Source organism: Desmodus rotundus, chromosome 12 (genome assembly GCF_022682495.2).
Source record: "Desmodus rotundus isolate HL8 chromosome 12, HLdesRot8A.1, whole genome shotgun sequence".
NCBI lineage: Eukaryota > Metazoa > Chordata > Mammalia > Chiroptera > Phyllostomidae > Desmodus > Desmodus rotundus.
In genome coordinates this window covers 73,676,906-73,700,558 of record NC_071398.1, presented here as the reverse complement: position 1 = coordinate 73,700,558, position 23,653 = coordinate 73,676,906, and the positions used below count along the sequence as shown (strand labels likewise).

General features: G+C 49.0%; 1 protein-coding gene across 16 annotated transcripts in view; it reads right to left on the bottom strand.

Moving 5' to 3' along the window:
* Positions 1-23,653, bottom strand: part of PLEKHA6 (pleckstrin homology domain containing A6) — a 132,697-nt gene that overhangs the window by 54,367 nt on the left and 54,677 nt on the right. Inside the window, exon 1 of one of the 16 annotated variants that reach the window (XM_045182393.2) lies at positions 23,415-23,576. The exons of 12 other annotated variants lie outside the window; for them this stretch is intronic. The gene's annotated coding sequence lies outside the window, so the exon portion shown is untranslated. Of the gene's footprint in view, positions 1-1,558; positions 1,589-1,642; positions 1,775-18,184; positions 18,387-23,414; positions 23,577-23,653 lie in introns of those variants that run through there. 3 more of the 16 variants (XM_045182401.3, XM_045182388.2, XM_045182384.3) reach the window with 3 other exon arrangements.

Here is a 23,653-nt window from a genome sequence, read left to right as displayed (position 1 = left end):
GGCTGACTGAAAGAAGGGGCAGGGACTAGTCAAAGAACACACGTGGAAGACCCATGGGCGGTGGGGGGATGGGCTATGGAAGTGGGGGGCGGGCTGGGTGGAAAGGGGGGAGGGGGAAAAGGGACATCTGTGATAGTATAAACACTAAGACATCAAAAATGAAAAATAAAAATCTCAGGACGGCAGCAGCAGAGCGGCACACCAAGCCCTTCTGAGCGCGCAGGCTGACTGCACTGTCGCTCATCCGTGGAGCCCCCACTGGCCGGGAGCTGCAATTCCTGCGAGCGCTGCTCCTGGAAGGCTGGTCACATTCGTGTCCAACTCTCAATACCAGGCAGATCATGACAAGTGGCCCCACTCCGCTCCCAGTCTCTACCTCCTCCTCTTGCTTGGCTCACATGCCCAGAAACTCGGCTGTTCTGCTCTTGCCCTGTGGCTCTCAGGGCTGGCACCTCCCCTCGCTGTGCCCAGTTTCTGTTTGCCTGAGGGCAGTCCGGCCACAGAGAGCACCAGGAAAAGCCAGCCACCAGGGGGATTTGCCTTATCTCTCAGATCTGCCTTCAAGGCACAGGAGCACTCTGTTCCTAACCAAAGACCCCTCCGGAGCTGCCTCATATCACCACTATTTCATCTGAAACTTTTTCCTCCCAAGAAGGAGGTGGAGGACAAAAGGGCTCCCCGCTTCGAGGGGGTAAAGTCAACATTTCCGCTCCGGAGCCTAATCAGGCTGTCCTTTTCTGTCACGTGCACATGTGCGTACATCACACCGACAGCATCTGAGAAAGGCGGGCTGATCCATCTCCCGCAACAGAGCCCAGGGCTCTTGTCCACCTTCCCTCACAAGTCTGACTTGTCTCGAGAAGGTGCCCGATTCAAAGAGCCATGTGTTTTGGAGGGTGAGGGAACAAGGGATATGAATGGGAAGATAGGGAAAGTGGACAATAAATACCTGACCCCAAAGACAGGTGCCCTTCCTTCCTAGATTTCAACTGTGCTCCTAAACAACTTTGTCTTCTTACTGAGTTGAGTTCTCCCTCCAACTCTCTGCACTACCGCCCGACTGGCCATGTCTCCCTTCCGCTTCTCCACACCTAAGTAAAAAGGATAAAAGGCACGACACCGCAGTCGGTCTCCTCTGGCTGTGCTCTCTCACCATCCTTCCATGGCCGGTCCCGGGGGAACTGGTCCTCTGGAGAGGCCCACGGCGCTTCTTCCCAGAGCTCTGGAGACAATGGCTCAGAGAGGGAGGAAGAGCAGCCGTTGCAGCTTTGCCGGCAGAGCGGCTGCACAGAACCATTGTCTCCACACAGAACAGACAATGGTGTGTATCTCCGGCTTCTGCGCCAAGTAGTTTACCTCCTCAGACTAAAACAATCCTGAAGGTTTCCTTCTAATAACCAGGAATGATGTCGAAATCCGGCCCCAAGCTGAGAATTGGTATCTGGCTGGAACAAAAGCCAGCTCCAGCTGCAGGAATGGATCTATCTAGTGTTCCCTCACCTGGTCCGCAGCCACCCAGACAAACACACAGTGGACAGATAACCAGCAACTCACTCACCGGAGCTCTCCTGCTGTCCCCAGCGCTCTCACCCTGCCTCCTCTCACACTCAAAACAGGAGAAAGGGTTCCCTTTAATACTCACCAGGTCCCTGGTGAGTAACAATCATTAACAGCCACACATGCTGACTGGCCTTAACCCCTTCAGCACTGGGCTGCCTCCAGCTGGCTGGTGGACTGCCTGGTCCCCTCTTCCCAACCCTGAGGAAGTGGCGACTCTCACCTTGACGCCATGCACCTGAGTAGTGCACTGCCTCCCATGTGCAGAGGGAGCCTTCTAGTCCCACCCCAGCCGCCCCACCTGATTGGAGCACACTCACAACCTGAGGCGCTTGGCTCTGGCATGATGCCCAATTGGATGAGCCCACATTATGAAATATTTGCTTCACGGGCCAATAGAGGAGCTGGGATCTGGGGGAGGGGATGATATTTTTATTTATTCCTGGTGGAGGAAGAACAGACAATGGTAGTCATAGCATTTCCCAGGCCTGGGACAGAAGTGGTAGGAAGGCGGGCTTCAGGTTGGAAGAAGAGCCTCTGCCAGGGCCAGTGCACAATCCTGGGAGGCGGCTAAGCAGTTTCAGCGCCTGGCTGTTTAGCTAGATTGCTTTGCCTTAATCATTGCCTGCCTCACTCAGGAGTTTGGAGGGTGGAACTAGGAATTGTAATGGAACGGAAGAAGGGAACCATCTTGGCAGGCAAAGGATTGCTCATGTCTGCATAAACTGTGGCCACAGGTGGTAGTCTTTACAGTTCAAAGTAGCAGAAATCGTTCTTTATATCTTCGCAGGATGCAGATGAAAGGTGGGGAGAATGGGTACACACAGATCCCCTCTTTAGCCCTTTAAAAATAGCCAGCTGATTTAGGGAAATCTAAATCCAGCATAAAAGTATCTACAGGTAGGATGTATGCAAATCTATGCAGATATGTGCAAATGAGCAGCTCCAGGCTCTTTGGAGTAAGTCCTTGCCAGGATTTTTGTAGTTTTCCAAGAAATCAGGTAGTCTCCAGATCCCGTATCAGAGCATCGCACTAGAGCATAAAGATATTAGTAGAGAAAAGCATTAAGAGCTCAGTAAATATGCCTATTGGACATTTACTACATATAAAGCCTTTAAGTGCAGTCTAGAAGGGATTTTAAACAATGATCATAAATATAATAGGATATACAGGAGAATGCAAATGCCCTCAATCTAACACCCGCAATTAACACTCTCTTCCCCTTTCAGGTCCCAGTGGGTGCCTGGGGCTGCTCCACCTCTGGTCTCACTGAGTCAAGAGTGGCTGGCACCTTCCCCTTATCAACACTGGTTCCTGTTTGTCTATCAGTAGTCCAGCCACTGTGGCTCAGGACCTGGGCTTAAACCAGCCAGGAGCCTTATCTTATCTCCTGGGCTGCCTCCCCAGTGGTCTGACGGTTGGTTGGCCCTGGTCTCTTAAAGGGGCTGCACTGCATTGCCACCTGTTTCATTCACCCTCAAGCATACCCCAAAACCTGAGGAAGCACTGCCTGTGGAGGGTCAGGTTCGCCATACCACCCCTGCCTGTGGCAGACTTTCCAGGCCCGGCTGGCTGCAGGGTTGCTAACGGAACGTGTTATTGATGTAAAACAAGGAAAGATGCTGATGTTTTACATGCCATTTTAAATGCTTATCATATCATGCAAATGCCCTGCACCTCAGTATTTCCAGGCTCCTGTTCTGTTAAAGCAAGTTTTTAAAAGGGGATTATGATATAAAGTCCGTGTTTTAAAAAATCAGTTGTATTTCTATATATTAGCAGCAAACAATTAAAAATTAAAATTTAAAAACATCACTTACAATAGTGCAAAAACTATGAAACACAGATAAAATTGACAAAAGATATCCAAGACCTATACACTGAAAACTACAAAATGTTGCTGAGAGAAGTTAAATAGAATCCAAATAAAGGAAGAGATAAATAGTTTGCATGGATCAGAAGACTCAATATTGTTAAGATATCAATTGGCCCATATTTGTCTATGGAGTTATAATCCCAAACAAAATCTAGGCATATTCTTTGTAAAAAGCGACAAGCTGACTCTGAAATGTATATGGAAATTCAAAGGACCCAGGTTAAGTGAAACTTGAAAAAGAAGAATAAAGTTGGAAGATACATTTGAGAGCAAGACTCACTATGAAGCTGCCGTAATCGAGACATCAGGTATCAGCATAATGATAAATGTGCGGATGAGCAGACAGAAGAGTCTAGCAATAAACTCTGCACACAAACTCAACTGATTTTCAACAAAGGCATAAAAGCAACTCAGGGGCAGAAATGACAGCCTCTTCAACACACACAGCTGGAAAAACTGGCCATCCACATACCAAGACAAAACAAAAAACCCTAGAGCACAAGCGGCAAACACAAGTCCCACAGGCCGAATCCGGCCCTCCACCTTGTTTCATCCGGCCCGGCACCCTGTTTCTACCCGGCGAGCTCCTTGCCCCTAGTTACGGAGTAGTTACATTTAGACAGCCCTAAAATTACATTCGGCCCTTTGAAGGCAACCGTGAGGCTGATGGGGCCCCCGGTGAAAATGAGTTTGACACCCCTGCCCTAGACTTGTCTACTGTATCATTGAAAATGAACTCAAAATGGACTAAGATCTCAATGTAAGGGCTAAAACTAGAAGACAGCAGAAGAAAATCGTGGTGACTTTGGGTCTGACAAAGATTTCTTGAATATGACACAAAACGTACCAATGATAAAGAAAAACCAATAAACTGAACTTCATCAGATAAAAAACCTTGCTCTTCAAAAGACACTGCTACAAAACGGTAAGCCATCAACTGAGAGAAAAGATTTGCAAAACATGTAACTGGCGCAGGACTTTTATGTAGCACATATAAAGAACTCTTAACACTTAATATAAGGCGGCAAAAATAAACCACTATAAAAGTGGGCAAAAGATTTGAACAGACGCTCTGCCAAAGAAGATACGTGATGTCGATGCTCAACATCCTTGGTCACTAGAGAAGTGCAAGTACGGATGAGATGACTCTGCACACCCACCAGAGGGGCTCAAATGAGGACCAGGCACACCAAGCGCTGACGCGAACATAGATGACCTGGAACTCAGACACTCCTGGGAACAACGTAAATGACACGTCTACTTTGGAGAAGTTGGGGAGTTTCTTAAAAAGTTAAACATACAGTAGCCAAACAAGCTGTTCATTCTCCCAGGTTTCTAACCAGAAGAAATGAAAGTACACGTCCACACAGAGATTGTTCACCAATGCTCACGGCAACTGCTTTGGAAGACCCCACACTGCAAACACCCGAAGTCCATGAAAAGGTGAGCACATATATGTGTCACGTCCTTGCACCAGAATCTGCCTCAGCAATAAAAAGAAATGAATTATGGGCCTACACAGCAACATGATGCATTTCAAAATAACTATGCTGAGTGAAAGAAGGCAGACCCCACCCCTCCCCATAAAAGTGCATAGTGTATGATTCCACTGTATAAAATTCTTTAAAAATGCAAACTAATCTATAGACAGAAAGCAGTGCAGAAGTTGCATGGGGGTGGGGCGGATAGAGGAATTTCAAAGAGGCAAGGAGAAACTGGGGGCTTGATGCATACAGGTGCATTATCTAAATTGTGGTTACAGTCTCACAAAATGTATCAAATTTCACTCTTTAAACATCTGCAGTTTATCATAAATCAATTATACCTCAGTAAAGCTTTAAAAAAGAAAAGAAAAGCCTTCAGCAGAGACACACACATACCCCCGCAAACTCTTGGGCCCCACCTATTAACGTTTTGCACTGTGATGGAATGTGGGGAAGTGGGTGGGGGTAGGGGAGGGGATTCCAGCTTGGCCTAGTAACCTGCTTCAGTGTGACAGAAATGCTGGTTAAAGGCAAGGATGGACATGGCCCCTGAATCAGCCAGCACTCCTCTCATGGGTGAGGTCAAATAGCGTGGCAGATCTGAATACGGTCTTTATAAAAAGAAAAGATTATTTGTTTTATGACAGAGGGATAGTACCGAGTTAAACCCTGTACAGTTCACAAAGCACGCTCTTCATTATCTCATTTGGTTCTTTTATGGTCCTATGAGGTAGGCAGAAAAATATTTAGAAACAACTGAAGCTTAAGAGGTAAATATAACCCGGCTCTTACATGGGAGGCAAGGCTGACCCTACGGTTGGTCCAGAGCTCTTTTCCGCTCCCTCACAACCTGCTCCTCAGCCTGGCTAACACCTTCCCTGTGTCCCTTGGCCCTTGTCCTTTGTCCCAGAGCTGTGGGGAACGTGGACCGGTACCGTGGTGCTCACCCAGCACTGGGCAGATGCTCTCTCTCAGAGAGGGGCCAGTATCAGACCTGAAAGGGGCTCCAAGGATGAATGAAAATGGGCAGCTCTAGGGTGAGAATAGGTTCAACTAAGGGGAGCAATGCCGTGTTAAGACAAGGAAGACTGGTAGACATGAGGGGATCCAAGGATCTAATTAGATCACACATTTGATGAGAAAAGAGGAAAAATCCAACCAAACACCACTCCCAAGGCAGGAAGTCTGGTGGGTGTGGAAGCAGCTGGAAACTGTTAGAGGGCTCCAGGCCAGATCCACCACTGGGCTCCAGGCCTCGGCGTCCCTCCTCTCCCGCCTGTGCTCTCTGTCCCCCACTCTCCCTCCTCTTCTACTCTGGCCAGGGTGCAAGAACAGTGCTGGCTGGGAGCCCCACCTCTCTCTCCCCCTTGTTCTGAGGACAGGATGATGGGGGAGGGAGAAAATCCACCCTGCAGAAACTCAATAATCAAGATTAATAATATTTTTATGCACAGTTTTAAAAATAAAAATTATCACAGACATGGACAATAGTGTGATGATTGTGGGGAAGGGGGGTTCAAGGAGTATAAATGGTGATGGAAAATACAATTTTAAAAAGGAAAAAAATAATAATAAAAATAAAAATGTAAAACGTCTGTGATGAATGAAGTACAGTCAGTAAAGACTGGACCAGTGTTACCGAATGTCCCTTTCGCTTGAGGCTCCCACAGGGCTTGCGGTGACCCTGGTACTCCTCCTGCCTTTGCTGAAAACGTCAATATTGTGTTCATGAAATTTTTATGCTGATTTTGATGTTTTTAAAAGATTTTATTTATTTATTTTTAGAGAGAGGGGAAGCCAGGGTGAAAGAGAAGGAGAGAAACATCAATGTGTGGTTGCCTTTCACATGCCCCCACATCTGCCCATTTTCATGCCTACAACCCAGGCACGTGCCCTGACTGGGAATCAAACCAGCGACCCTTCGGGTTACAGGCCAGCACTCAATCCACTGAACCACACCAGCCAGGGCTGATTTTGATTTTTTAAAATATTGCATTAAAATAATGTGTCAGACCTGAATATGGTCCTTATGGAAATAACGGATTATTTGTTTTATAGCAGGAAGGAAAATATCAAGTAAAACTCTTTACAGATCACAGAGAACTCTCATCATCTGATTCTTTTATGGTGCTATAACGTAGGCAGAAATATGTTATTTATCTTGATTACTGAGTTTTTTGACACCCTCTTAAAGTTTGAGGCTAAGGAGAGTACCTCAATCACCTTACCCCAGTGAATCTGGGCAGAGTGGGAGGGAGCTGGGGAGCCTGGACAAGGCGCGCAAAGGACTAATGAGCATTCTTACTCTTCAAAAACCCTCAGTGCATGGATAACAAAGAAAAGGCTGAGACACTTTTCCAGTTTTAAGGGGGGTAGCAATATGGCCCTGAATTAAACAGTAATGACATAATTAGGGCAACTGGTGAAATTTAAATATGGACTGTATAGTAGATTAAAGTATTGCATCAAGGTTACATTTCCTGAATTTGTTAATTGTATTGTGGTTATGCAAGAGAATATCCTTGTTTTTAAAAGAAAAAAAAAAACCATGAAGAAAGCCCAGAGGGTGACGGCGCCTGAGAGCCACAGTAAACCAAGAGCGGACAGAAGAAAATAGTGACGGCAGGAAGTCTTGTCCAGAGACTGCGTACTGGAGGGCTGGTTGGACATTTTTCTCCTGAAGTAAGTCTCCTCCCTCTCCCCCCAAAGACTTGACAACTAGCACAGGAAGAAAGGAAATTAACACCTACCTAGGCCGTCACTCCAGCAAATTCTCTGCCTAACTTCTGGAAACAGGTACTGCTGCCCTGGGCTAATGGAGGAGAAACCTGAGAGGTCAGGTAAGTAGCCCAAGGCTACATAGTTTGGAAGTGGGTGAGCCGGGATTAGAGCCCAGGACACAGTCCAAAGTCAGCTCTCTTCCCACTTCATGTTCATTGTGCAAATCGAAATTCCCTTCTCATGCATCATCCTACAAGCTAATCCTTTAGTTTATTTTTAATTACTTGAATCCGCATTGGCCTTGAGATTTTTGGCTCCAGAGTCAGACAGCCCCAGTTTAAATCCTGGCCCCACCAGTTACTACCCAAAGGAGGCTTTGGGTGCGTGAATTAACCTCCCTGCACTTTCATTCCCCCATCTGTAAAAAGGGCTCATAGCAGTACCTACTTCATGGGGTTTTCATAGGATGTAATGAGATCATACAAGTAAAGATTAAGAGAGGTCCTGGCACCTAGTAAATATTCGATAAACGCCAGTAATGATTGTTACCTGTCTGCCTCTGCCTTGGGCTGTCCACGCATGGGAAGCAGTGGCCTTATATTGACTGTGAAACCCCTCGGCACTTTGACACGTGAAGATGGATGCTTAATAATTGCGCCTAAAGATGTTATCCATCGAGATGCACTTAGAGATTCCTAAATCAAGTTTGTCATGCCCTTGAGCGGCCCCCCACTTCCTCTTCCTGAGGAACTGGAATAATCAACACCTGAGAAGCTCAAGTGAGCAGGAGGTCTGCCCCTAGCACACTTTGAACTGGAGGTGGATTTTTTTTTTCTTTCTGTCATAGCACTCTTGGAAGTTAAAAAGCAAGTCAGTTCCAAGGGTTACATCACTGGGCAGAAGGAGTTAACCAAAAAGACTCAAGTTCTAGTGCTTACCCTGTACCCATCCAGCTGTATATAACACGGGCAAGTGCTTACCCCTCAGGGCCCACTGGCCATGGCGCAGGGGCTCACCTTGCCCCGAGAGGCAGTAACAGGAGGAAGGAGGCCACTGAGTCTGAGTAGTTCAGGTCCTTGGAGAAGGCTGCTTTCTAAGGCCAATTTCCCCCTGGAGCCCTGTGCCCATTTTAGAGGTTTGGGTTGATCTGGGGATGGCCCAAAGCATGAGAAAGTAAAAAACCCAGCAGAGTATGTGTGCGGGGTGCTGAAGAGGGGCAGGCTAGGGGCAGGGTGGTCAAAGGTCAAGCAACTGTCAGGTTTGGCCAAGATGTCCTTCTGTGAAAAAGGCAGAGCTGGAGCAGGGCAATTTTCTGTCTATAAACAGAAACTCAAGAAGCCCCTCGCCACACACAGGCACGACACAGAAGACATCGCAGGTGAGGAAGGGAAGGGCTGTGTGACATGGCGGTGAGGGAAGGAGGGAGGCTGAGTGGATGCTGCTGCATGTGGGTACAGGGGCAGAGCCAGGTGTGGTGGGGCCTGCAGCTTAGACAATTTGGGGCATCCTCATTACAAAAAAGCCTGCAATACAATTAGAGAGGACACTGGAAGGGCCAGTGCAGGTGAAGGAGCCCTAAGCTACCTGCATCACTCCAGGGGATGCTGGCCCACGCTCCTGCCAGCACCCTGCACGTGGGTGCTCACTCTCACACCTGAGTCCATCTGAGCCCCCACCTCAGCACCGCTTCTCCTCCCCTTTCACACAGTGCTCTTGCTAGACCTGATCTATTTTCACAGCGGAGCACAGATTGGAGCCCCTGCTCCTTGGAATTGAATACCCCACTCCGCGCAAAGGGTGTTTGTATTTTGCATCCCTTCCCCATCCCCTCCAATGCACTACACCATCACCATCAGCACCAGAGCCCAGTGCCCCCCCACCCCATGCATTTTGCTGTGGGCAGCCCCACCTTCCCCAAAGGGCATTGCAGGGGCCCTCCAAGCTTCCAGAAGCGGTGAAACCACAGCTCCCCCCGCTGCCTGGGCCCTTGCATTCCAGCCCTGCGCCCAGAGTTTGACCTTCTCTGCGGCTGGTTGCAGATGTGTTCTGTGTTACAGAAATAGCCCAGCTTCTGGGCCCCTGCAGGCCCTCCCTCTCCTTCACTCAGAGACACCCCCACCTCCCAGGCTCCAGGGGAATCAGGCAAGATCACAGGGAAGTGCTCAGTTCTCCATTCCCCTCCCACACACCCCTGGCAGAGCAGAGCCAAGGGAGGCCAGCCCCCCAGCCCTCCTCCCAGTCCCAGCACTTCTGCTCCACGTCTGCCCTTACACTGGATGGAGGCGAGAGGTTTGGCGGAATAAGGCATGGAGAAGGCATAAAGAGAAAGGGGTGGCACCATGAAGAGATTATACAATTGACCCCTCAGTTTGTCTCTTCTTTGCTCTGGGGTTTCTTTGGATGAAGGCAGTGGCCAGCCCAAACCCCTGTCTTCATGCACGGGGTTGATTTCACAGTCACTAATTTGACCCTAACCTAAACAAAATAGTGGGTGCGGTTGTCTTCGTGAGCCCAAGATGGAGTGGGGACAGTGGGTTCAATCACATTATAAATGACCAAATTCGCAAATGGTGACGAGCTTTTGGATGTTGACTCCCTAGTGTCTGACGGAACAGTTAATTAAATCTTGTCTGGAGGACTTTACTAATGGGATAGAGTTTTAGCAATGGGCAACGTGGAGGCCTGAGTGGCAATGACACCTCAGCCATGCTCTGCTTGCGCTCCTTCAGTCACACTGGCTGCTACCTACTAGGTCTTGTCCATCCTCTTGGTCAGGCAAGAAAAGAACTGAATAAGAGAGGTTAGGGGTGTGTGAACTCTTTACCAGGGGTGTCCAACCTTTTGGTGTCTCTGGACCACACTGGAAGAAGAAAAGTTGTGTTGGGCCACGCACTAAATACATTGCAACACGTCATCACTAAAAAATCTCATAATGCTTTAAGTAAACTTATGATTTGGTGTCGGGCCACATTCATAGCTGTCCTGAGCTGCATGCGGCCCATGAGCCGCAGGTTGGACACCCCTGCTTTACACCAAACTCCTCTAGGCTTGGAGGTCCAAGAAGGGCTAATGTCGTGATAGATAGAAAGTTCCCACCCCTTTCTAGAAACTGCCCCTACCCTGATACCAACACAGTTATGGTGGTAATAGCCACGTTCTTAAAGTCTGGCAACACTCTCTTGGTTATGGGGGTAGCCACCTGATCCCAGCTCAGCCAAACCGCTTGCCAGGGCTGAGACTTGGGACTGAGAGAGAAGAGAGAGCCATCCTGTCCAGGTGATGGGCACACAAGGTGTCTTCTGGGCACACAAGGTGGCTCCTAGACACCTTTCCACCCTGTAGACGGACCCAGAAGTTGAGGCCTCTGCAGTGAGAGCAACGACTGAAGCCAGAACACAGACAGGAGCAAATAAGAGCACACTTGAGGCATTGGCTTCTTGCTTCTAGTTTGTTGCTGTGGTCCAGCCATTTCTCTGGCCCTTACACTAAAACCCTCTTTGGGGCTTAAGCTGCTATGAGTAGTTTCAGTAACATGTACTCAGAAGTCCTAACCATACCAGGGAGAGGGACAAGGTGACCATGATGACTTCTGGAGGACCCAACATCTCGTCACCTCTGCATACTTGGCATGAAGAAGACAAGGAAGGTGAAAAGGAAAAGGAGTGGGAGGTTTGCCCAAGGGCAGCAGAAACCAGTGCTGGGAGACCTCGGCCGGCCTAGAGCTCAGACTGCCCGAGAGGCAGGATGGAGGTAAAGGTCTGAGAAAGCAGGTGAGGTTACTACTCTCCAGTTTAGAAAAGCCCCTGGGATGTCTAGGAGGGACCTGGCAACAAATGTGGGGCCATAGGTGAACTAAGACCCCTAATGAAGGTGGAGGTGGGCACTGCTGACAGACGGGCTTGGGGAGTTTGGAACTAGCAAGCTGACAGAGCTTGACATGTGTCCCATAGGACCGTCATTATTCATGGGAGAAAAAAATCCTCGTGTTCTTTCTCCTGCATTTTCTAAGGCAAATGTGCTTCCTTTGCTGCCTCAGAGCCTCACAGTTCTCTCAGGCCAAGGGGTCCAATCTGCCCCTCAGGTCTTCTTTAGAAAAACCTACTTTCCTGGCACCAATTTCATGAGCTAATGGTCCCTTTAAGAATATTTCCCCCATCTGTTCTCTAGTTGGCTAGAGCAGATGTTCCTTGTTCCTATGGCAACTAACCTACCACCCTTCCTAATGGGTGTCTTCCTAGTGAAGGACACAGCTCAGGCTGCTCCCCTGTGCTGCTTATAGTTCAGTGACAGCAGGCTCCTCACCACACAGCAACACTGCGGACACATGGGCCTGGATTATTAACAGTTCAAATCTTATGTGACCTGGAGATGACCCAGAAATGGCAATTGCCATCTGACAGCTCAGACAGCAGACCAATGTCCATCTTTCCAATAAAGTATTAAAAGTACATGGTGTGTCTTTAGCAGATTGAATTAGTATTTCCCTTGACCTTTCCCACATCACTAGTGAAGACCAGTGAAAGCCCCTAATTGAATTTTCCTTATTTCAAGCTGCATATCAATATCATCCTTATCTGGGGTTCGTGATCCTTCCAGACAGTTCTCTCAAGACTGGCCCCTAGTCAAGGCAAGACTTCTAGCAGAAAGCACTATGCATTCCATGGGTTCCTCACAGGGGATGGGGGGTATCCCCCTACAGGTGATGCTTCTCTCCCTAAACCCAACCTGACCCTATTGTTCTTGGCTCTTACAGTTCCCCCAAAGCCAGCTGAGCTCCTCCTGAAGCCACAAGCCTCCTGGGATTCCAAGTCGACGTATAAATATATAAAACCTATCAGATGTACAGAAAGTGCCTCCCTAATCAGAGCTCCTCACCTCCACCCTTGAGTCTCCTTCACTCACTCCTGGAGAGCTAAAGGGTGCCACACCTCCCACAAAGAAGCCTGGATCTGGAGGCCGCAGTCCTGCATTGGAATTACAGCTCAGTGCGCAGCTGGAATCATACTCATGGGCTGACTGGCATTAGGCAAGTTCTGACCCTCTCTGAGCCCGAGCTTCCTCATCTGTGAAATGGGAATGCTGATCGCACCTGGTAGGATTTTGGGAGGCAAAACAGAACTGCAGTGCCTTAACAGCACTCCCAAATCCACGGGCATCTGAGAATTGAAAGCTATTTTGTAACTCACCTGGTGGCAAAACCCAACCTGACTTGACCCTAGTTGGCAGCAAAGCATGACCTGGACTGGCATAGACTATAGCCTTTGATTTATTCCACGTAATATGACCCTTTAAATAGGTCTTGTTGCAGAAACAATAACATACTTGATTTTGGAATGGCTCCAGGCCCTGCTGGAGGTTTTAGGTAATACGCAGTATGTGGACCGTGTTACTATTCTGAAACCTGCAGGCCCCAAGGGTTTCAGATGAGGAGCTGTGGAGCTGTCTCTGCCGCTCCTCCAGCCCCTGCAGACAGGGGTTTCAGGAGAGCCACCAGAGTAATTGAAACTAAAGCTGCTGACAGCCAACCAAAGCACTTGCCTCATCACAGTCTGGGTGTCCCCTGGGTCCCTGGGTTCCTGCAGCCTGGAGCCAGCCCCCTGGAACTCGAGTTGGCATGGGGCAGGGGAGGTGATCGAAAGACAAGCCCAGCAGCCCTTAAGGATCTGCTGCTTTTCCATACAAGCAAAGCCAACAGAGGCAGTGCATTGCTGTTTCTGCACTGGACTTCAGGTGGAGACACGCCTGAAGATTCTTAACACACATGCCTCCCAATTCCCCACCTCACTGGGCTTCCAGCCCTCTCTTCACCCCATCACCCCCCAGTTTCCTCCATGCCACCTCCTCCCTAGAGGCATTCCCAGAGGAGTAAACAACTGGGCTGAGCATCGGAAAAGGGTAATGGGTGGAAGGGGCCAAAGTTCGTGGGGAGCTGGGCTGCGTAAAGGGAAAGATGCTGGGTGTGAGGGAGATGATGCGGATGGGACACGCAGTGGAGCAGGTTTGGCGTGTTTCTCCTGATGTGTTTCATGGCCCCAGGAGGCTTTTCAAACGCAAACCAGCCCCAGCTGATAACTGTGAACAATATTGGGCAACTGCTGTCCTCAGATCTCTTGGCTCCAAAAGTACGTTTGAAGGACCTACTGGTGATTATTAGGGACTTGACCCAATGTGAGGCACAGTTGTCCAAGTGGGCTTCTCATTTCTGACTGTGGATCTGCTATCTGGAGAATACCTGCCTCATGCTGCCACCTCCAGCCACCTTTCCAACCGACATGCAGCTGTTGGACAGTACGTAGACCTGCAATTCTGGAAGAGATAGAGGACACTCCTTCTCTTGCAGTGGTAAGGTTCACCTGAAGTTCTGGGGAAGGCCCTACTGTCTGCCTCTGAGACTGAGGCATGTACAGTTAAACAAACAGGATGATGCCAATCGACTTTAACTCCCTCAGTTTACAGGTGAGGCATCTGAGGCCCAGAGAGGGAATGAGTTACCCAAGATCACACAGCCAGCCGAAGACGAAGGTAGTCCTAGAGTCAAGATGGTGCTTTCTACAGCCTCAGCCTCACCATGACGGGAACGGGGACGTCTTTAAGGGCCCGACTGTGTCTTTGCTGAGCTTCACCGTCAGAAAAAGCGATGCCACATGGTTACACCTCCTGCCCTCTTGGCTTGAACATCTCAGAAAAGATCCCATCTCCACGAATTTGACCATCCCCAACGTCCCTGTGTCCCAAACCTACCCAAACTTAGGACAAAGTTCTCAATAAAGCCTCCTCAGGGACAGCCACCATCACTGGTGACCAGAGATGCCTTGTCACTATCATTCGCCTGCTCCACACCGAGGTGGGGCCCTCAGGTGAACTGTGGCAGAGGTCTTTAATGAGCACCCCTTGGATCCTCCTTCACTTTGCCTTTTTCTCCCAGCAAGTTTGGGTAGGTCTGTGGTACCTGTCACCAGTCACAGGCTCTGTCCCACACACTATTCTGATGGGCTGAGCCGCTGCCCTGATTCCGCGCGGTCCAGAAGCCTTTTGGTGAGGAGAGTCTCATGCACCTGGGCTTGGCCTTCCAAGGCAGAAAAAAGGGTCCTAGATAAATCTCCAAAAGAGCATCTAGTTCAATGCCTAGGGTGATTTCAAACTAATTTTCCCCTAAACAATTTCCCTCCTGCAAGTCTGCACACATGTGCACGCCCAACCGCGTGTCTCAGGCTGGCAGCTGGGGCTGCCTGGGGATTCCCGCGTGTCTGTTGCTCTTCCAGGCCTGACTCCTCAGATGGTGGAAGATTCAGACACTCTAATGCCTCCAGGAGCCTCCTGGTTTAGAAAAGCTCCAGTTGATATTCTTGAGGGCTCAGGAAGATTCACCATTTCAAACACTGAAAGCAAGATGTTTAAACGCCCTGGACTCTTGACCATCTGGTTACAAAGGTGTTTCCAAATGATTATCACTGGACACCAAGACCCCAAATGTAAATTATACATCATGCTGCTCCTTCCCATAATCCAGGCCACATATCCATTTCACCTTTCCACAGATAGAAGGTGACTCCTGTCATTTCCAAAAGATGACTACAGACAGGAACACGAGGTGGCAAGTCCTGATTCCAAGAGCCTTAGGGATGGGAGAGTCTCAGGCTCTCTGACAAAGGGGAAGAGGAACTGAGAGTACATTCCTTTGCCAATGGCCTTGTCCTGGGGGCAGGAACCTCCCACATCTTAAAAATGAGGAAACCAAGACAAAGTGAGTTTATCATAGACAGATCAGAATCCAAGTTTTCTGGAACCTGCCCAACCGAGCCTTTATCAGGGAGACTCTGATCTGTCTGGAGAAGATCCTGCCTGAAGGCAAGATTTTTGGATTTCCTGAACCAGTTAAACCCCAAAATGAAATTTAACAAACCATTAAAAGGTTGCCAGTTTTCAATTTTGCCAAATAAGGACATATTAAAAGGCCAACTACCATCAATTCTCATCATCAGCTCATGAAAATAAGAAAGCCATAACCTCAGAATAAACATTTGAGTACATCTCCTGTCCCCCAAAAGAAATTCTGTGAACAGAATACACTCTGCTTTCCAAAAAAAATTCAATACGTTTTCCCTAGTTTTCTCACTTCACCTCGACTGGTGACTTGATAATCGCTGGGCCAGATGACTTCTCCATGTCCCTTTTAGCTTAAGCCTAAACATTAAGAGAAAAACCTTAAGCTTTGGGGATTTGGACCTTTCCAGGACACCTGGACAGGACAGATGTGGAAGGTGTGGGGGGGAATCAAGAAGCCTACACTATTCTTTGTTTATGTGAATGCACTCTGTCAATTACCAAGAACCGAACAGATGGTGGCTGTTGTTTTATAAATCCAGTGTTCAGTGAGCATCTACCACCACGTGAGGCACTGAATGTTACAGTCCCCTCACCTGATCAGACAACTCAGGGAGGAAGGGAGGAAGCCAGTCTGCCCCAAGTCAAGAATGATCTGAGACCTAAAGGAGGTCTCTGGTGAGTGTTAGCACCAAATCCACTTGAGAGAGACCGAAACCTGCTGGCACCGTTCCAGCTGCACGATTAGAAGCCCAGGGAGGACCAACTCCATTCCAGCGAGCAGTTTCTCCCTCTGCCTTTCTCAGATTACTGCTCTTGCTCACTACTCGGTGGAGAAAGTACGAAGATGAAGAGGTAGAGGGTAGAGGGAAGTGGATGCAGCACGGAGGGTCTGGAGTTGGATCTTGATTCCAATCCTTGCCCTTCTGCATCTTTTGGCTCCAGTTTCCCCATCTCTTTTGTAGGAATAATTTCCTCTCTGCTTTCCTTATAGGACTGTACTTAGACTGTGAGATCTTTGAGGGCAGAAGCAGGTCTCATCCAGCTGTGCATCCTCCATATCTAACACAGGACCTCAGAGAGAACGGGGATTGGTAGACATCTGCTAAATTGAGTCTATGGGGGTGGGTTCCAAGCTGGAGGATCTACACGACTGAGAAAAGGTTATTATTATCTGTTGGCCAAAATTATGCACCACACCACCTATCAAATATATGAAGACACTGGAATTCTATTTGGAAGTAGCCAATGATGTAAATAAAAAATAATTTTTAAATACCCATAGTTTCAAAAGTAATCAGACTGTACAACCCATTAATGACATTGCCTAACAAACAGCTGTGTGATCGCCTTGCAGATTCAACTGCAGATTTCGGTACAATTTCTTGCACTGAAAGTGTGCTTTACACACTTTGCCCAGCCCCCATCGCCTCTCAGCCATTTCTCTGGTTATATGGAGAACTCAGTAAGCAAACCCTGCTTCACTCACTATTTTGGGTTGCATCTATATTGAGAGCTGAGGCCCCCTGGATGGCAGCAGCTTTGGAATGTATGAGAGCTTAGGACTCCTCGGTCCCCTCTCCTCACTCCCTTCCGTCCACTCCATTCGGCCTCCAGCTCACTCCACCACAGTCTGTTCCAATGCAGTCTCACCACCCCAAAAGGGCTTTTCAAAAGCCACCTCCAGCCTTGTACAGAATCCCATCGGCCCATCCGCCATGCCTGCCAGACCCTGCCTCACTGCATGGGCTGCCCACTGGGCATGACTGCACAAACAACAGGCCTGGGCATGTAGGCAGGGCTGCCAGCCCGCCAGCCCCCTGTACAAGGTGGGCCTCTGACCTCTGCTCTTGGCCAGTGAGAAACATCATGCAAACCCTGGGAAGACAGAGCCACTTTCAGCCAGCCTTACCCACCACCCACCCATCACCTCCTCACCCAAATGTTTGCTTTCAGGAAGAGTGCCAAGCCCCACCCCCACCCCGGGCGTTGGCCTCATGCTGCCCCATTCTGAGGGGCTGGGAAGAAAGTGCTCCTGGCACTTGGCCTTTCACAGCTTTAATCCCTTTAGGATGGTTCAAGCTCATTTCACATGAAGGCCATGCTGGTATCCATACCGGTTACACCTTCCCAACATGCAAACAGCCACAGGACTCACAGCTTATCAGGAATATTTCCCAGTGCCAGCGAAAACCAGGACTGGCTTTAGGGGCATTAGTCCTCTGGACACATATCTGTGGTACCGATCCTTGTCCCTAAGTTCCCTCTGCAGCCCCCTACCTCCAAGTGAGGAAGTATTTACATTCTAGAAGTCAGAAATTTTCTATTTCTTGATGGGACATCTGAAGGAAGATGGACATTCAGGGGACATTTTTATTTGTTAGGAGAGACATTCTTATTCGTTAGGAAAGAGGGGATAAATGAAAGGAAAAGGAAGTAAAAGATTTGCTTTCAATATCATAGAAATGCCTCAACTCTTTCTTTCTCTCTCTGCCCCTCCCTTCCTCCCTCCCTCTCTCCCTCTCCCTCTCTCCCTCTCCCTCTCTCTCTCTCTCTCCCTCTCTCTCTCTCTCTCTCTCTCTCTCTCACACACACACACACACACACCCTCATCACTCCTCTTTGCCCAGCATGTGCACCCTTCTCCATAGTCCTCTCCACTGGATCATTTAGGTAGCCCCAGTTCCTCCTAGCCCAGGTCCCCTGGACTCCAGACTTTACCTTCCATGCTGGAGGACAGGGCCCCCTGGAAGACTCAGACCGCCGATTGGGAAGAAATGAAACAACGTTCCAGATCCAAGAAAATTGTCAAAGGTGGCGCATGCAGCTGCTGTGGGAAGGAAGGAGCCCGGGAAGTCCAGAAGTGCCCTAGCCTTCCAAGGTAGGCTCTGGTGTCAGCTCTCTCTCCCTGCTCCAGTATTGACTGAAAACCAGGGGAAAGTCTCCGGATAAAGCGGGGTCTGAAATCCGAAACTGCAGGTTGGCTGACTCCTATATAAACACACTCACGCCCAGGCTCCTTGGTCTGATGGCTTACCCGCCCCTGTTCCCCTCCCTCTTCTCCCCGCCTGCAACTTAGTAACATCAGACAGCCCTCTAGCTGCAGCTCCTCCAGAAACCCAGAGCAGAGCCCTGCAGGCTAGGGAGAGACCTGTCAGGCATGGTCCAAGGTCTCTCCCAACCCTAACCCCCTCCATCAATTCAAGTCTAGGTGCTTAAGTGGTGCCCAGGGTCCTGGAAGTAAGGGTGATGGGCAAGTTCCCAGTTTAGAAGCAATTTCTAGACTCTTCCTCTACCTCAAGGAATAATAGTCTCATAAGGTTCGGATCCCAGATTACTGGTCTGGAGGATACTAACTGATAAACACACCTCTTCCCTCCCCTCCCCTCCCCTCTGTTCCCCTCCTCTTCCCTTCCTTTCCTCCCCTCTCCTCTCCCAAGTCCCAGGGTCTGGCTGTTAAAGAGCCCTCTCTTTCCCTAATGTTTCACCTGTAAGAGAATCAGGCCACGGGAGAGTGGGAAGGGAAGTCTATGGTGACAACTGCCTCATTTTGCAGGTAAGGGACTGAGGCCAGGAAGATGAAAGGACTTGTCAAAGCTGGGGAGGGACTCCCAGCCCATTCGGCATCTTCAGTGGTAGAATGGAAAGAGAAGGCTTTAAATGTCCAATGGAATCACGCTTTGGTACAACTTAGACACTCACTTGAATCACTGAATGTGAAAAAAGTCACTTAAGCTTTCTGGGCCTCAAGTTTCCTCATTTGTAAAATGAGGTAAATGATACTGCCTGAGAAAGTAAATTAAATAAGGTAACAAGTATAAAGCAGTAGGCACACAGTAGGTGTTCAATGAAGGCCCACCGCTCTCCTGCTCTGTCCACTACTGCCCCCTGCCCCCTACTTCTGACTCAGCAGGTGCCTGTAACCTGCCTTCACAGTATGTGCTGCTCCTTCAGGCGCTAGCTTGATGCTTCTCATTCACTGTCTTTATGTCACACTGACTAGTGACATTCACAGGTCACTTCATACAGTGCTAACAGTGCAGCGCTTCCAGTCGCTAAAGGGAAATCTTTAATTTGCAGACCAAGGTCACAGATGCGCCCTGCAGACCTGCCTGTAAATGTCCCCACCTCCGGGCGCCAAGTCTCAGTCCCCTGAGTCCAACCAGCTATTGAGCATTTCCCCCAAACTTACAGGCACGCCTCCTTTTACCGTGCTTCCCAAGTACTGAGTATTTTTCACAAAGTGAAGGCAAGACCCCCACCCACACCCAGCAAAAACATTACAACTGGATTTATTTGCGCTACTCTCTTTATTGCAGCGGCCGGGAACCGAACCCACAATATCCCCCAGGTGTGCCTGCAGTCTTCGCCTGAAACTCAGCATATCTAAAACGAAATTAAGATTCACCACCCACTGACTGACTACATTGTAGTACAGTCTCCAAGATAGAATAAATGAAGATAGTAAGTGGCAGAGCTATTAACGTAGTATGCTACCATCTGGGTTAAGAGATAATTTGTAACTAACTGGATGATTATATTTGCCTAGATAGGGGTCAGCAAACTCTTTGTGTAAAGGATCAGATAGCAAATATTTTTAGCTTCATGTGCCACATAGCCCCTGTGGCAAGTACTCAATTTTGCCTTTGTAGCATAAAAGCAGCCAAAGATATATGCAAACAAATGAGCATAAATTAGTATACACAAGTGAGTATAAATGAATGAACATAAAGAAGTGAGCATAAACGAATGAGCACGGCTGTTTCAATAAAACCCTACTTGAATTTCATATAATTTTCCTGTGTCACAAAACTGTTCTTCTCTTTTTTTTTTTTCCCCAACCATTTAAAATGTAAACATCATTTTTGGTTTGCGGGTCATGCAGAGTTAGGTGGTGAGCCGGACTGGACCCATGGGTCATAGCTAAGACTGGCTTAGAGCACCGCAGGAAGGACACGGCAGACAGTGGTGACAGTGACCATCTCCAAGGAGGGAGTAGGTCCCAGATGGGGCAGGAGGGAAACTTTTCACTGGGTACTTTTCTGTGCCATTTGAGTATTGTGATCTTTGCACATTTAAAACACTTCGTAATGGATGGGCTCCTCACCCAAGTTCTCTGACTTCTATCAAGGTCAACGTTTACTGCCCCAGTCAGACAGCCTTCCCACTGCCAGGTCAATTTCTAACCTCTCTCCTGCTCCAGCGTCTCACCCCGGCAGTAATCTGTGTCCAAAACCCCCTGGCCCGGTTCACCGAGTGCCTCAGCCCACGACTAGCTGTCTACTACTCTCCCTACATTGCCATTACTCCCACTTAAGTGTCATTCCATACAGCCCTGTGCCCTTACCTAACTTTTTACTTGTGTTATTTCCAAAAGAGAGACTGAAGCTTAATAAGGACAGGGACTATATATTACAATCTCATGCCTTCCCCCTCAGCTCCTGCACCAGGGCCTTGCACCCTGAGGAAATTCTGCAAACAGCTGCTTGATCGTTATCTCCCATCCTGCTGGAGATGGTTTGGAATACAGGGCAAGATCCACGAAGAAGAGCTGAAGCCAGTTCGGATACACGCAGCAGAGCGAGAGTGCCCAGGAGCACAAGGCCTTTGATGGCGGTAATGAACATTCAGGGAGAGGAGAGATGTTAGAGTCAAGGCTTGGCCCTTAATAAAAGGATCTGTGCTTTGCGGAAGGAGATCAGGAATCCCCAGGGGAATTTCCTCCTAATTCCAATCTCTCAGGCATTAGCCTCGTAGGGTAGGGAAATCTTGGTGGTCGCAGAATCAGAGCCTCCCATGCTGAGCAGGATCTCAGCACTAAGCAGTCTGCCCTCCCTCCCAATGCAGGAAAACTCGCCCCAGCTCCTAGAAAACGTGGGCATGGCACTTGAGCTCCGAAAAGGACCAGATGCTCACGACTTTTGCAGGTAGCCTGTTGAAGGGCTGTGAGCATGATTTTCTGCTTCCACCCGTGTTTCCCGTTCTGGGACTAAACAGAAAAAGACTTCCTGAACGGGTAACAAAAAACTACTGATAACTGCCAAATATAAGAGAGTTTTCAAATATTTCTTCCTCCTAAGATGTTCAAAGGGTTTTTAAAGACACAAAATCATTGACTCTTTGGAACTCAAAATATTTATTGAACACCTTTGCTCAAAATATGTATTGAACAAAATTGAATATAGTCACTCTTCCTGCTTCCCAACATGAAAGAATTCGGGTTATGCTGTAAAAGCAATTGTGCTATTGCTCTGCGGGAGGAGACGTCACAACCACCTATGGCCATGTGGGCCCGAAAATCCCACTTCACACCACAGGAAACTCTGGGTAGAGGAGTCAGCTAATTTGTGCAAAGTCGCACAGCCAGTGAGTGGGAAAGTCAAAATTCAAAACTAGCTTTGCCCAGCTTCAAAATTCAGCATTTTCCTACAGTCTGATGTTCCCATGGCAGTAGATCATCACCCTCCCCCATCTCTGAAATGCACAGAAATGATTATTTCTATCATTTCCATCAGAAGCAGGGAAGAAACCACAGCCCACAGCAGTCCTGCAGTCTGACAACAGATTCCGGCCTCTTGATGTAGTCGGGCCTTCCTGAGGTGGAGAGGATGAGAGCAAAGGAGAACCAAAGCCAGGAGGATATCAGCATCCCAGAGATACCCAAGGGGCAGAGTGGCCTCTCCCTGGCTCACACAGGGTGTCCAGTCCTGTGCTTTCCTACAGCCCACCTTTGTGGGGGCCCGACTCCAGTCTCCCAATGGGGCTTGGCGTTTGGGAGCCCATGGAACATGGCATTGTTTGGGCGCACAAACACAACGTTTACCTGGTCCTGGCCCCTTTCTTGTGGTAAATATTTGGCTGCCTCACCCAGGAGAAGGCTGGGGACTCTGCCCCACATCCCAGCAATCCCCGTTCTACGAAGATGAGCTAAATGGGCTCAGAAGAATCACAAACACTTACATCCAGCCACTCCGCAGTCAGTCACCTGCATCAGTCGCCTCTAGCACACCCCCTGAACAGCTCGGAAACCGTTGCTTCTAGGCTCTTAGCACATTATGGAAACTCAGCTTCAAATCCCAGAGTGGTTCCTGATTGGCTGTTCAGACGGAGTTCGCAAGGCTCAGTGATGCACTCCTCCACACAATCGGCAGAGCTCCCTACAGCCGGCTCCCTCCGCAACCTAACGCAGGCACTTGGAAAAACTCCTGGTTGCTCTCCACCTCAGAGCTCATACACTCAGAAACACACACATTCCTGAATTCATCTGGCCTCGGGTGCTGGCGGGACACTGGGGGTGATCCTCCCCATTTCTCTAGAGGGAAAACCACAGCCAGGAGTTTGAAGCTCACACACACGGCATGTTAATATTGCAGGCAGAAACCGGCCCCAAGCTCACTGCCTCTCTTCTCAGTGGCAGAGAGAAAACATCCATGCTCTTTGATAGTCTACAGTCTGTACTGGCCTAAGGAAATCCCATGATTCCCCACCTCTGACGCCCCCATTCTCAGAGGGCCATCCTTCAGACCTTCACCTGGCTTGCACCAAGTGAAGTCACTGACCCTTTCATCTGCCATCTCCCTGGGAGATGTGGTCATTAGCAGGGAGCACTATGTAGGTGTCTAATTAAGCAATCAGCAGCAAATGCAGAAACCTGTTCAAACCACCTCACAGAGCATCCACCCCCGGATCCTCTTACAGGCAACTCCCTCCCCAGAGCTTCCTGGAAAGGTTCCTATTGTTTGCCTAGAACACAGAAAAGTGTCTGATTCTGCCCTCCTACTTATCTGTGGCACTGACTTCCCGGCCTCTGTACAACCCCCGGGGGTGCCATTCACATGGAGCTCGGTGTGAATGGTGCCCCCAGAATTGTGGGACACAGCAGCCCCAGGCGGGTGGGAAAGTGAAAGCCCCACATGGCAGGGACAGGTATTCTGAGAGGATGTCTGCCTACCTGACCTCTTTAAGAGTCCCAGAGCCATGTCCTGCCCTGCTGGCATGTTGGGGTCAGGGCACAGGTAGCACGGAGACCCTGAGCAGGTTGGTAGAAGGTGGCCAAGGTGGAGGTGGGCAGTGTGAGTGGCTCAGCACTCCTCGCACCTGTGTTTCTGAGCGCTCTCTCGTCTGTACTGTATCTCACCTGTTCCTGTTTCAGCCTTTAAATGGAATGTTCCACTTGTCCCAGAAGCCCAG